Source organism: Eptesicus fuscus, chromosome 3 (genome assembly GCF_027574615.1).
Source record: "Eptesicus fuscus isolate TK198812 chromosome 3, DD_ASM_mEF_20220401, whole genome shotgun sequence".
Taxonomy (NCBI): Eukaryota; Metazoa; Chordata; class Mammalia; order Chiroptera; family Vespertilionidae; genus Eptesicus; species Eptesicus fuscus.
The window spans coordinates 14,678,105-14,690,906 of NC_072475.1; the positions used below are offsets into that span (position 1 = coordinate 14,678,105).

Below are 12,802 nucleotides of genomic sequence, written 5' to 3' on the forward strand. Positions count from 1 at the left end.
CGTGATTGACACAGCTTTAAGAATATATTTGGGATAAAGGGAGCCGGGAAAAGGGAATCGAGCAGTGGCTGGCAATGATATTTGATATGACAAGGATCATGTTGTGAAGTGCCGGTTCCCCAAATATCGATCACAGCACTCAGAAAACATAGTTTTGTCCATGGGGAGTATTGACCAAGGTGATGCCTGCACAAATCCTATCAAATGGAGGGCAGTTATTACATACCAGCTGACAGCAAACCCTTCATGTCTGGAAAGTGATCCCATACAGGTGTAGGTCTGAGAGGAAAAAGAATGTTAACTAAGTGAATTTTTGCAGGAAATATAATTAGTAATTAAACTTGAAAATCTCTTATTGAGTAAGATCATTGGGTTCTTTACTTACTGGAATTATGTTTCTGTTAATTTTCAAATGCGATATGCAGTTCTACTGGTGATAGGCAAGCCACTGGTAGCAATGAGATTCCCTACACCATATCCACAAACCATTAATATTTCTACCTAGTAATCAACCGATACACATTATTCAAATACACACATCATTCCATTTTAATGTGAATTATTTAGGTTAAAAAATGCTTACATTTTACATTTACATGAGATGATGCTCATTCATTTTAAGGAAAATAACACATTTTCCCTGTAACTATTTTTAATCATTAGATTTTACACTTAAATAAACATGTACTTAATACCTGTTATTGGATTTGATAACCTTTCTGAAAACAAGGATCCTAACACCTATTATCCTGGAAGAAATTGACATGAAGAGCTAGTCTTTGTGAAAAGTAGTAGACTAGAGAAATGAAACTCAAACCAAACTAAACTATATATAAATGTCTGTATAAATCTTATTATAAATTAATACTTATTATCTCAAGTTTCTGCATTCTGTTAATAAGACAAAATTAGAAATATCCATACCCTGTCAAACAGACAGAGACTACCCTTAATCATTTTGTCACATTTTATCCAATCTTTCATATATATACATATTTCTTAATAGGGCTTCAGATAATAGTATTTGGCATATTTTACCACATTTTATATTGAAAATTAATATTTTACATTGTAATTAATGTTTGAAAATATAAATTTAATGACTTCACTTGATTATATGTGTTCCTAGTACACAACAGTTTTCTACACTAAGACATTAAATGTTTCTCTGTAATTTTTATTATTATGAATAATACTGCAATGTGAATATCTTTGTCCACAGAGCCTTGATATATTCTAGATTGCACACCTAGGCTGCTAGGTTTTAAGTTTAACTTGGTTATAAATATGGCCATTTGTAGGTACTGAATTCATAATGATTAAATTGTTTTTTCCAAAATGTATAGCTTACTCTTTGATCAGGAAGACCTAAAACATCCCACTCATATTAGCATTGCCTATTTATTTTCATTTTATATTTTGTGTGTGAATTTTCTATTTGGTAGTTTGTTCCTTTGCACATCTTCAATTGCATTATTAGATGTTAGAAGTATGTGTATATTCACATTTGTTCAATGTAAGATGTATTAAAAGACTTCTTAATATTTTATATCATTTTAACCTTATTCTTCTGCTCTGGAATTGAGACATTCTCATTATACTTACTAGGATAAATGTTGAAAAACTCTTTAAATGTCAGTGACTGGATACTCTTAATTGTCTAGTTCATGAGCATCAAACTTTCCATGTTATTTCCACACTACATCCGCACAAATAAAGTAGGCTCAATATGGCAACGCATCTGCTCTAGGGATATATGGGGATGCCTGAGGAATGCTGGCATATTTCACACATAAGACCTAGGACTTGTTTTTCATCTCAACTCCATCTCTGCTCTACTCCCTGGAGGTTACTTATTGCCATCTTATAAATGGCTACCCAAGGCTGTCCCTTCTTTCTATATCACTTCACTTGAAGCCGAAAACACAGACACCTGTCTTCATTCCTCAGGGCTCAAGTGGAGGTGTTTTAAAAAAGCATATTGAAAGCTTGAGAATAACATAGACACAACAAAGCAAAAAGGGAAACACAGCTTTGAAAAACAGATACCATAGTACAGCCACTTCGGAAGACACTTTGGCAGTTTCTTACAAAACTAAACATACTCTTACCATAAGATCCAGCAATTGTGCTCCTTGGTATTTACCCAAAGGAGTCGAAAATTTACGTTCACATAAAAACTTGCACACAGATGTTTATAGCAGCTTTATGTGTAATTGCCAAAACTTGGAAGCAACCAAGATGTCCTTCAGTAGGTGAATATGGTACATTCCGACAATGGGATATTATCCAGCACTAAAAAGAAATGAGCTATCAAGCCATGAAAAGACCTGGAAGAAATTGCATGTATAGCTCTAAGTGAAAGAAGACAATGTGAGAAAGATACACACTCTATGATTCCAATGATATGACAGCTTAGAAAAAGCAAAACTATGGAGATGATAAAAAGATCAGTGGTTGTCAGGTAGAAAAGGGAGGGAGATGAACAGGCAGAGCACAGGTGAGTTTCAAGGCAGTGAAATAATCTGTATGCTGTTATAATGATGGGTCTATGTTTTTATATGTTTGTCCAAACCCATTGAATGTACACCAAGAGTGAGTGAACCCTCAGGTGAAATACAAACTTGGGATGATTATGATGTGTGAATGTCGGTTCATCCTTGATTTTTAAAAAAGTACCATTCTGAGGAGTGATGTTTATCATGAAGGAAGTTATGCATGTCTGCGGGCAGGGAGTATTTGGGACAGCTTTCTACCTTCCTTTCAATTTTGTTGTCAACCTGAAACTGCTGTAAAAATTAAAGTCTTAAAAAAAATCAGTTCTAGACCATTGGCCACTTTTCCCCTTAATACATTATCTTTCGTAGTGCCATGAATATTTTAGGTATTAATTACCTTCCTAAGAAGAATTTCTCTAACATGGTCCTTCATAAATGAGGACTATTTTGTCCCCCAGGAAACATTTAACAATCTCTGAAGACATTTTCATTGTCATGTTTGGGAGGATGGTGGTACTGGCATCCAGTGGGGAAAGACCAAGGATGCTATTAAGCATCTCCCAATGCACGAGATTATCCTCCACAATGATTATCTAAAATGTCAGGTTGAGCAATCCTGCTCTAATATATCTGTCTTTCCCAGGCTGAGTCTAGGAAACTACCTGGGTCCCCCCAAAAGATGCAATTTGTTTGCTTTCTAAAACCAAAGTCTGCCCCATTTTCTAATCAGAAATATTTATAATGGTACTATCTGCATCTTCTAGAGTGAAATTTGACCCTACATAGAGTGTGGTGTGACAACTTTTGGTCCAAAAAAGGGCAATAATTATTAAAGAAAAGTTTGTTTCCTCAATTTAAGTTATATCATGGGTCTTATCCCAAATAGAAAAATAGATGGGAGTGCAACCCCAAGGGGACTCCATGTTCTTTACATAAAATGTCTTTATTTAGGTATAAATCTGTGAGGAGAACAATCTGAGATCAGTCTGCCCAGTCCCACTAACCTGACAAAACTGTTTCTCAGTTTCTATATAAATGAAAGTTCGAGAATGCCATGGTTTGGGACACATATAGGGAAGGCAAACCTTAAGAACCAACTGTTATTTTAAATCCAGTACTCAATTTATGGTTCAAAATAATGTCTTTAACATTTTAGGTGGAAACACAAAGATGACTTTATTAGGTCAGAAATACCCCAGTATAAAAACAGGTGTACAGTCCTAACTGGTTTTGCTCAGTGGATAGAGCATTGGCCTGCAGACTGAAGAGTCCCAGGTTTGATTCCAGTCAAGGGCATGTACCTTGGTTGCGGGCACATCCCCAGTAAGAGGTGTGCAGGAGGCAGCTGATGTTTCTCTCTCATCGATGCTTCTAACTCTCTATCCCTTTCCCTTCCTCTCTGTAAAAAATATCAATAAAGTATTTTTTTAACAAAACAGGTGTACATGTATGTCTCATATGTCCATATTGAAGTGGACTCATGTATGGAACCCCTCTAAGAATGAAAACATGTCTGACCCAAGCATAAAAGTGCAGAAATTGCTGATAGTCTTCTGAGATGGCTGCTTACCAAACATTGAGATCCAGACTCCATTCAGCAAACTGTTATAAGTCCAAGTGCTAAAATAATTGCACCACTTTATTTGACTTCAACTGGTCAGTTGTTCAGGAAATAGTTCATAGAAATACACACACACACACACACACACACACACACACACACACACACCATGGAGAGTGAAAACTTAGTTTCCAGAGGACTCCTCAAAAGCATTTTGTGGGTAAGAAGCATGAAAATTAATTAGTTAATTTTGTTCACTGCTCTGTTTCAGTGCCTAGAACTCAGCACATGGAGAATGACAAGATTCAATAAATATTTGTTGACTGCGTGTGGAAAAGTAAAAACAATAGAGGGCTGATATTTAAAGAGAAGGACTGAAGATAAATGCTGCTTAAGTTACTTGTTTCCTTACGATTGCAACTCACATTCAGAATCAAACCAGAATGAAAATGTCATTTTAATCATCATTTGGAGTAATTCATTTTTCTACAAATTGTTGTTATTTAAATGGCCTTTACTATTAAATGATATGAGCCCTGTTTCATTATAGTTAATATTCTGCCACATATTAAATAAAACTGATGGTAATGTCACTCAAACGGACTTGTAGTCAACCAAGTAACAACAGAAATGTCCGTGTCTTCTCCTGCTTAAAAATGTACTCAGATAAACCCAATGGAGGCCTGCATGAAGGCCTTTGATCCGTTTATGGAATTTCTCCAGACTCAACTAAAACCTCCTTGTGTTTCTTGGTTTCTCTACTCCATTTTTGGTTTTACACCTTGGTTACCCAACTGATTTCAGCACATTATATTTACACTAGAGGCCCAGTGCACAAAATTCGTGCACTCAGGGGGTGCCTCAGCCCGGTCTGCGTCCTCTCATAGTCCGGGAGCCCTCGGAGGATGTCCGACTGACGGCTTAGGCATAGGGAGCAGGCCTAAGCTGGCAGTTGGACATCCTTAGCTCTGCCGAGGAGGTGGGAAAGGCTCCTGCCACCGCTGCTGTGCTCGCCAGCCATGAACCCAGCTTCTGGCTGAGCGGTGCTCCCCCTGTGGGAGGGCACTGATCACTGGGGGCAGGTCCTGCATTGAGCATCTGCCCCCTGATGGTCATTGAGTGTTCTGCTGTTCAGTTGATTTGCATATTAGCCTTTTATCATATAGGATGTCAATTTTATACTGTACCTGCTTTGATATTGACCCTACCCCTTTCTCACTGCTTCAAATCATGTTTTCTGAGATTTCATAATGACCTCATATCTGCTACCATGGTAACTGCCCCCAGCATGGATCCCACACTAGTTTAGGGCTCCGTTCCTCCATTGTTCTCATAATAACTGTTTCCATAATAACTCTAATGAATAGCCGTCAAGATCAATTTCCGGAAGTGTGAACTTAGCAATTGTAGCTCTAGCATTTGTGCTGCAGGGTTGGGGTCATTCTGAAATGAATTGTAGACATACTTCATTCATCAGAGTTAAAGCAGCATTGTCTTAAAATTCCCGAAGAACTGTTCTTTAATTTATCTCTGAAATAGAGCAGTTGTATTTAAGACTCTTGTACTGAGTGGTGCTAATATCAGTTGCAGAATGGGGATGGCAAATGTCATAAGGAGGACCCAGGACCATGGCAACTTCCAAGCCTGATATTTGAATACTCTTACTACTATTTAAAAAACTAATTATACCTAATGAACTTTGAAATTGGCAAGTGGCAATTATTAAAGAGTGATCTTAAAATGTAACTTCAAAATTCATTGTTCATACAAGAAAGAAAATCAACGTTCAGAAAAGTTGACCTTTAACTACATCTTCCTCAAATTACAGGTGGCATCTCCCAAAGTGTTATGGTAACACCTAATTATAGTAAAGTTAAGTTCATTCAATATTAGAAAGGCCAAAGTGTTGTCTAATTGAATGTATGTGTCCTAACCCCATTTCCTGGAATACCATATATGTTAGGTTTAACAGAAATATAAAGTCATAATAAGCATAATTTATAAGCCTCTTATGCCTGAATTTCCTTCTACTTACAACCAAATATAAAGTGGTAAATTGAACATTTTGTTCTCTATATTATAATTATTTGGATTCTGTAGTTAATTAGTTGAAGGGATGAGAAATTTTAGATATAACATACGAGTCTGACTCTCTAAACTTACAAATTAAAAAAATTGTCAATAAAAAGATTAAATTACCTGCCAATTTCATTGTGCTTCAAAAGCAAAACTATGACTCGAATCCAGAGTAATAATTTTTCTGCTTCAGAATGCTTAAAAATGGGAAAATGCAAGATCAATTTTGTAATCAGTACATAATGTAATTCTATAATTTATTTCCTAAATGCATGCGAGAGTATTGCCTATTAAGATATTTTTTAAAAGTTAAATTCTATTCTAATGATTTCCAAGAGCAGTTTTATGTATTGGTAACTCCAGTGCCATTATTATATATTAATAGATTCCTATCTTCTTAATTCAGGTTCCATTTCTAATTACCAAAGTGACTATAGCTACTAATGCCAAAACTGATTTAAAAGTGCAAAACCAAGCCAAATCACAGAAGGCTGACAATTTACTGGCTAAAAGTCTCAAATAACTAGTTCATATTTTTTCTAAATGTGTCTGTAACATAGATATCCCATAAATAATTGGTAATTGGTTGTTATCAACTTTTTAAGCACCAATGCAAAGGGAGAAAATAGAAGTTTGAGTCAGGTTCAATGCAGTTAGGTAGTCCTGAAAGCATTACTCAATCAGTTCTTTATAATAGACTTCCTTTTCAGTTTTGTTTGTAACATATGTAATTGCTTTCTTGATTATGGTGTTTACAACATGCCTATAGAGATAAAAAATATAATTGCCTACAATGACTAAATTCTTATAACATGATGGTTATAATTAAATGAGAAAAAAAAGTCATGAGGTAAAAATAAAGAAGGAAAATATCTCTTAAATATATTCATGTTTTATAGTATAATATAATGTATGAATCATATCTAAAGTTATATAATGTGCTAATATACACATTTATTAGCAATTTGGTAAATTCTGAATACTTAATAAGTGCCATGTACTGAGTTAAGCCCATTATATACATCACCCAATTTATTTTTCACAGAGATTTTATGAGACACATTATTATTTCCACTTTATAGCTGAGACAACTAGAGAAAAAAGCAACTGAACATGATGACGTAGTCATGAAGTGTCAGAGCTGTGGGTTGGGCCCAGGCATCCCTGACTGCAAAGGCAGGTGGGTGTTTTTCAATAAGCTGAAAAGGTTTCATTTAAATGTAATGCATATATAAGCCATTTATTAAAGGTTCTTAGAAAAGCAAAGATGTTTTGAAAAATAAATGTAGAAAATTTCAAAATTATCCCCACAGATTACAATTTTGGTATACAATGAGAAAACCATCAATTATATTAACAATAGAGACCTGGTGCATGAATTCGTGCACATTGAAAGGAAATTAATTAGAAGAAATCTTTTAGAGGCTGGAGAGGGCCTATAGGAGCTTGGCTCCAGGGTGTGTCTGGCCTGTCTCTCCCAGTCCCAATCAGGGCCTATCAGAGCTGTCTCGCCCAGTCCCCTTTGGGGCTAATCGGGGCCAGCCAGCTGGGGAGGGACCACGGGAGGTTGGCTGGCTGGGGGGTGACTGTGGGAGGGCTCCAGGGTGTGTCCGGCCCATCTCGCCCAGTCCTGATTGGCTAGACCCCAGCAGCAAGCTAACCTATTGGTCGGAGAGTCTACCCCCTGGTGGTCAGTGCGCGTGATAGCAACTGGTCGAGTGGTGGACCGAATGGTCGGACACTTAGTGTATTAGGCTTTTATATATATAAGATAGGTTCTAGATGGACAACTTAAGATTAAAAAGATTCACAATATTAGTCTATTTCTGATATCACCAAGTTTTGAAATATTAACTATTACATAAACAGTATATATTTGCATAAAATTATGTAAAATTCACAATTTTAGAAACTATTATTGTATTGTTTTCAACAGTTTTAAAGAATAAAATAATGCACAAGTAAATAATAATACCCAATGTGTTATTAAATAAGTATTACTAACAATACATCTGTATACATGTGTCCTTTAGTAATTTTATTTATTATGCATGTTGGATATATTTATCACCAATAAGTATGTTAGCATATATGTAATTTACCTGAAGTCATAACATTTATATGTTTAGGTGTGTATGGCATAATCAAGTAAAGAAAATAAAATAGCTGTTTCTCTTTTTTTTAAGCAAAAAAGGCACTCTTCTAAACAACTTAAAAGCACAAAATGCTTAGAAGAATTTCTTAAAATATTCTGGAAGAAAAAGGATGAAAAAAGCACTTATTTATACCTTGTAGGTCTGAGTATATGAAATTTTCTTCTTGCAACATTTTGAGTAATTTTCTGAAGTGTTCATGAGCCAAATTACTGATCTTCAGGAAGATGAGTAATTATCCAAACAGAATGCTTCCTTGTGAATACTGCAAACACAATTAAAGAGGCACTAACATCGATGATGCTAGAGTGTAGCACTATATTCCTTTTCTTGAAATGGGTAAAGACATCTTGAATATAGCCAGAGAAGGTATTATTGGTACTGTTTTATGTCTAACCTCTTTTTAAAAAAGCAGCGGCATTCAAGATAGATTTGTCCTGGTAACAAAGTGACAGGAGCTGGGATCCTGCGTGCCACCCCCGGAAGGCTTCCCTCACTCTCAGAGATGACCACTGTGTTGGGGAAAGCTGCCGGTGTTTGTGCAGGCTTGATTTACCTGTCTAATCTGGATCCTAATGATGTCCCTGGGTGGGGAATGTAACTGGCTCTGTGTTCTGACAGCACCTGGTGCACAGTTGGATTCTCACTAAGTGTTGAATAACAATTTACAGAAATCAATTTAATAATAGGAAAATAGGTCCTTCTGCAGAGCAATAATTTGTTATCTCTAAGAATTACTGGGGAAAAAATTCTAGCTTAGCGAAGAATGTGCAACACTTGGTGTCATTCTGTCCTACAGGAAAATGCCATGTGTCTCCCATTTTCTGTCTATAACAGACAAGAGCAAAGCCGGGGACTCTGGAAAGAGTCCAGTGCAAATGGAAGAGGGAACATGCATCGTCCCCATGCCATCTTGTTGTGGTATGCCCTCTGGAAAGGCTGGCATGGATGCTCACGGAGCAGATGCAGTCCTCTAGGCAATCCATGCCACGTGAGCTGGCCTCCCAAGCCATGTAGCCAATGAGAGTACATGAAGAGCAGCCCTAGGGTCCTGAGAGTCTATCACTGCAAGGTCCTTCAGCTTGAAACTGAAGCCCAGAGATATCACCTGGCTTGCTCAGAGCTGCGCAGAGATTGTGTGGTGCCTTTTTCATTATGCTATCCTCTCCCAGACAAAAACCATAAGAAACATTTCTTCCTTTCATGGGCATACACAGAAAGTTTGGCGCGTAAAATAATATTTTCTGCTGGCCAGCATGACTCAGTGGTTGAGCATCGACCTATGAGCCAGGAGGTCACGGTTTGATTCCCGGGCAGGGCACATGCCAGGGTTGCGTGCTCGATCCCTAGGGTGGTGCGTGCAGGAGGCAGCCGATCAATGATTCTCCCTCGTCATTGATGTTTCTATCTCTCTCTCCCTCTCCCTTCCTCTCTGAAATCAATAAAAATATCTTGAAAACATGAAATAAAATAATATTTTCTATACTACTCTTAAAAATAAAACATTACCTCTGTTCATCTTTATTTTGAATTAAATATGAGATAGGTCAGACTAGTACTGGTCAACTACTGTTATGTGGAAATGAATGCAATGGTATTATTGGTCACTGGATGCCATCCCAGTATTTGCTAGAAAATGTGGTGTTTTGGTTGTGACGTCCACGCTCCTGTCTTTTCTCCTTTGCTATTTTAAACACTTGTTTGAAGCAATTTCTATCCTGCATTCTTCCCAGTGGGGTTTTGATTGCCCATCCAACCCTCATAATTGGTTTGGTTTTCCAGACCCATTACCCTGATAGGTGAAATATCAGAGCGACAGTAGCATTGGGAACATTATCAACTGCATTTCAACAATTCCATCTTTGGGTAATGAATTCAGAGCAGAGTACTTTGATCTATACTATAATATTATGATGGCCGATAGGGTTCTTTTTTCTTTTTCACAAACCCGTGATGTGAATGAAATAATATAACTTTAAAATCTTGGTGCTCATATACACGGAAAGCTATTCTTTGTGTATTATCCATAATGTATGATCGCAGTCCTCTACAACTTGTGCTGATTGCTAGATTATAGGTAACATTTGAAACAAACAATTGAACATGATTTTATAGCTTGGGATTGTATATAAGTATGACTTTTTAGAATTGCAAGAAGAAGAGGAGTCATCTACTTAGTAATAACAATGCATTATGGTCTACCATTCATTTGCCTTACACAACTTGCTGGACTTTTCCTTATGCCCCTTTTGAAATAAAAAGAATTAGAATATAGGGATGTTAAAAATAGAAGTGTCATGACAGAATTTATATAAAACATGTTACTCTTATATTGAAATGTGTCTATGTCTGATAAAAGGCAGTCATTTCTTTTGGCTAAATGGAATTAGAAGATACAAATATTTAAACTAGAAATACAAGGCAATATTATGATAGAGCTACTAAAAATAACACAGCTAAATATGGTATATTTTAAATTCATAATGTTTGTTCTTTTGATTAAGTAAAAATAATTTATATATTTATGTCAACATCTGAATAGACTAGAGTATAATAAGCCCTTTGCTTTCTTACCCAAATGGTGGTTTCTTTGCTTGTAATTAAACCTTGTTCTGTATTTATATTCCTGTCCCTGGCACCTATAATGGGAGGAGTATTATTAAAGTTGATCTCTTCTGCTCTTGTCTTTGCTTTGCTATTATGGCCTCTGGAGATTCAGCATGGTGACCTGGGGAGTGAAAGCAAAATAATTTATCTATGAAAGATGAATAAAGTACCCTTTTCCTCCATTTCTTCCCTGAGAACCCAATGCCGTATGTAACTTTTCTAGTCTAAAAACATGCAAAAATTAGTCTGGCTATAAAGCTGTTTATTGCAGCACCATGTAGATTTCAAATGAATGAAAGGACATGTGGGAATTAGAGATTAGACTTTGCCACTCTCCTTAACAGAGTAGTTCCTTTTACCATAAAAGGGGAAAGCTTTTAGACTAGGCTTTTATAAAAATTGCTTCACCATCTAGGCTCTCCCTCCTTCCAAAATTATCTTTTTTTTTCCCCCACATGGCTCAATATAATCTCCCTGTCAAATGGAGCACCTCAGACTTCATCCTGATGCTAAAAAGAGCTTCTCACTGTTCAGTATGTGCTGCTATGCCTAGAGACAGATGGTAGCTGGAGTCATAGGAAGAGTCATAGTCAAAGTAGATATTCAACTCTATTCTTCCAACTAGATACTCTGAAGATGATTTTCTCACCAGCTGACCTAAGACGCAAATATACCTTGCTGAGAAAAACCTGTATTTTTTTCATAAACAATACGTTATATTCCCAAAGTAAAAAAGGACACCCCTCCTGTTTCTTTTTCAACTGGGTTTCTTAAAGGCAACAATGAGCTTTTGATGTCTGTTTTGACCAGCCATGTTCTACAGAGTTATCTCATATTCAGATTCTGTATTATATTCCTGTCTTGTTTTTTGAATTTCCAGTTTCCCCTGGCCTTAATTAGAGAACTTGTGAATTATTTCTATTTAAATAAACAATCTTTGTATATGTTTGATCCTTCTTTCAGGAAGATTTCCTACATGGTTGATATGGCAATGAAGTAAGTTATTCAGCATCATGTGATATACGTGTGAAACATTAGTAGAAGGTATGTACTTATACTAGTAAACACACTAGAGGCCTGGTGCACGGATTCATGCACCAGCGGGGTTCCTCAGCATGGCCTGCGAGGATTGGGTCGAAACCATAGTCCAACGCCACCTGCTACTTCTGACTGCCACTCCCGCTCATCCCAGCCCCACTGCACCTGCCACCGGCTTGTGCCCCGTCTGTCCCGATCAGGAGAGGCTCATACCACAACAGTGGTGCTTGGCAGCTGTGAGCCCTGCATCTGGCGCCCATTGATCAGCTGAGTGGCGCTCCCCCTGTGGGAGCACGCTGACCACCAAGGGGCAGCTCCTGCATTGAGTGTCTGCCCCCTGGTGGTCAGTGCACATCTTAGTGACTGGTCTACCAGTCGTTTCATCGTTAGGTCTTTTGGTTGCTTAGGCTTTTATATATATATAATATATATGTATATATATATATATATATATATATATATATATATATATATAGAGAGAGAGAGAGAGAGAGAGAGAGAGAGAGGGAGAGAGAGAGAGAGAGCATAGGTCCTTATTATGGTCCGTGGGTGGAGTATACTTGGGTTTCCCAGGCTAATGCCAGATTGGTCAACTCGAACCAAAAGATCACAGTTTGATAAGTTACATGTGGGTCTTACCTAAGGGGGACTTAAAGGGAAGGTTATGAGAGGCCAGGGACTGTTAATCACAAGGGCTATTGTGAAAGTCATGTCAGAAACTTAGTCTTTGCTTCTCACTAGGACAGCACTTGCATGAGTGGGCTAGGGCCAGTTTAAGGTTCCTGCAGGCCTGTAGGTCAAACAAAATGGGTGCTGTTGCAGCAATTTCATGGAGCAGGTTAGATAAACTCCATATACTCATCATCCAA

The 12,802-nt window shown here is 37.2% G+C and overlaps 1 long non-coding RNA gene across 1 annotated transcript; it reads right to left on the minus strand.

The window, feature by feature from the left end:
- Positions 1–233: 233 nt before the first annotated feature.
- Positions 234–10,917, minus strand: LOC129148088 (uncharacterized). The gene is made up of 3 exons (XR_008555268.1): positions 10,863–10,917; positions 6,259–6,332; positions 234–279 (listed from the first exon to the last, which is right to left on the minus strand). It is a non-coding gene; the product is annotated as an uncharacterized LOC129148088 (long non-coding RNA).
- Between the last annotated feature and the right edge of the window lie 1,885 nt (positions 10,918–12,802).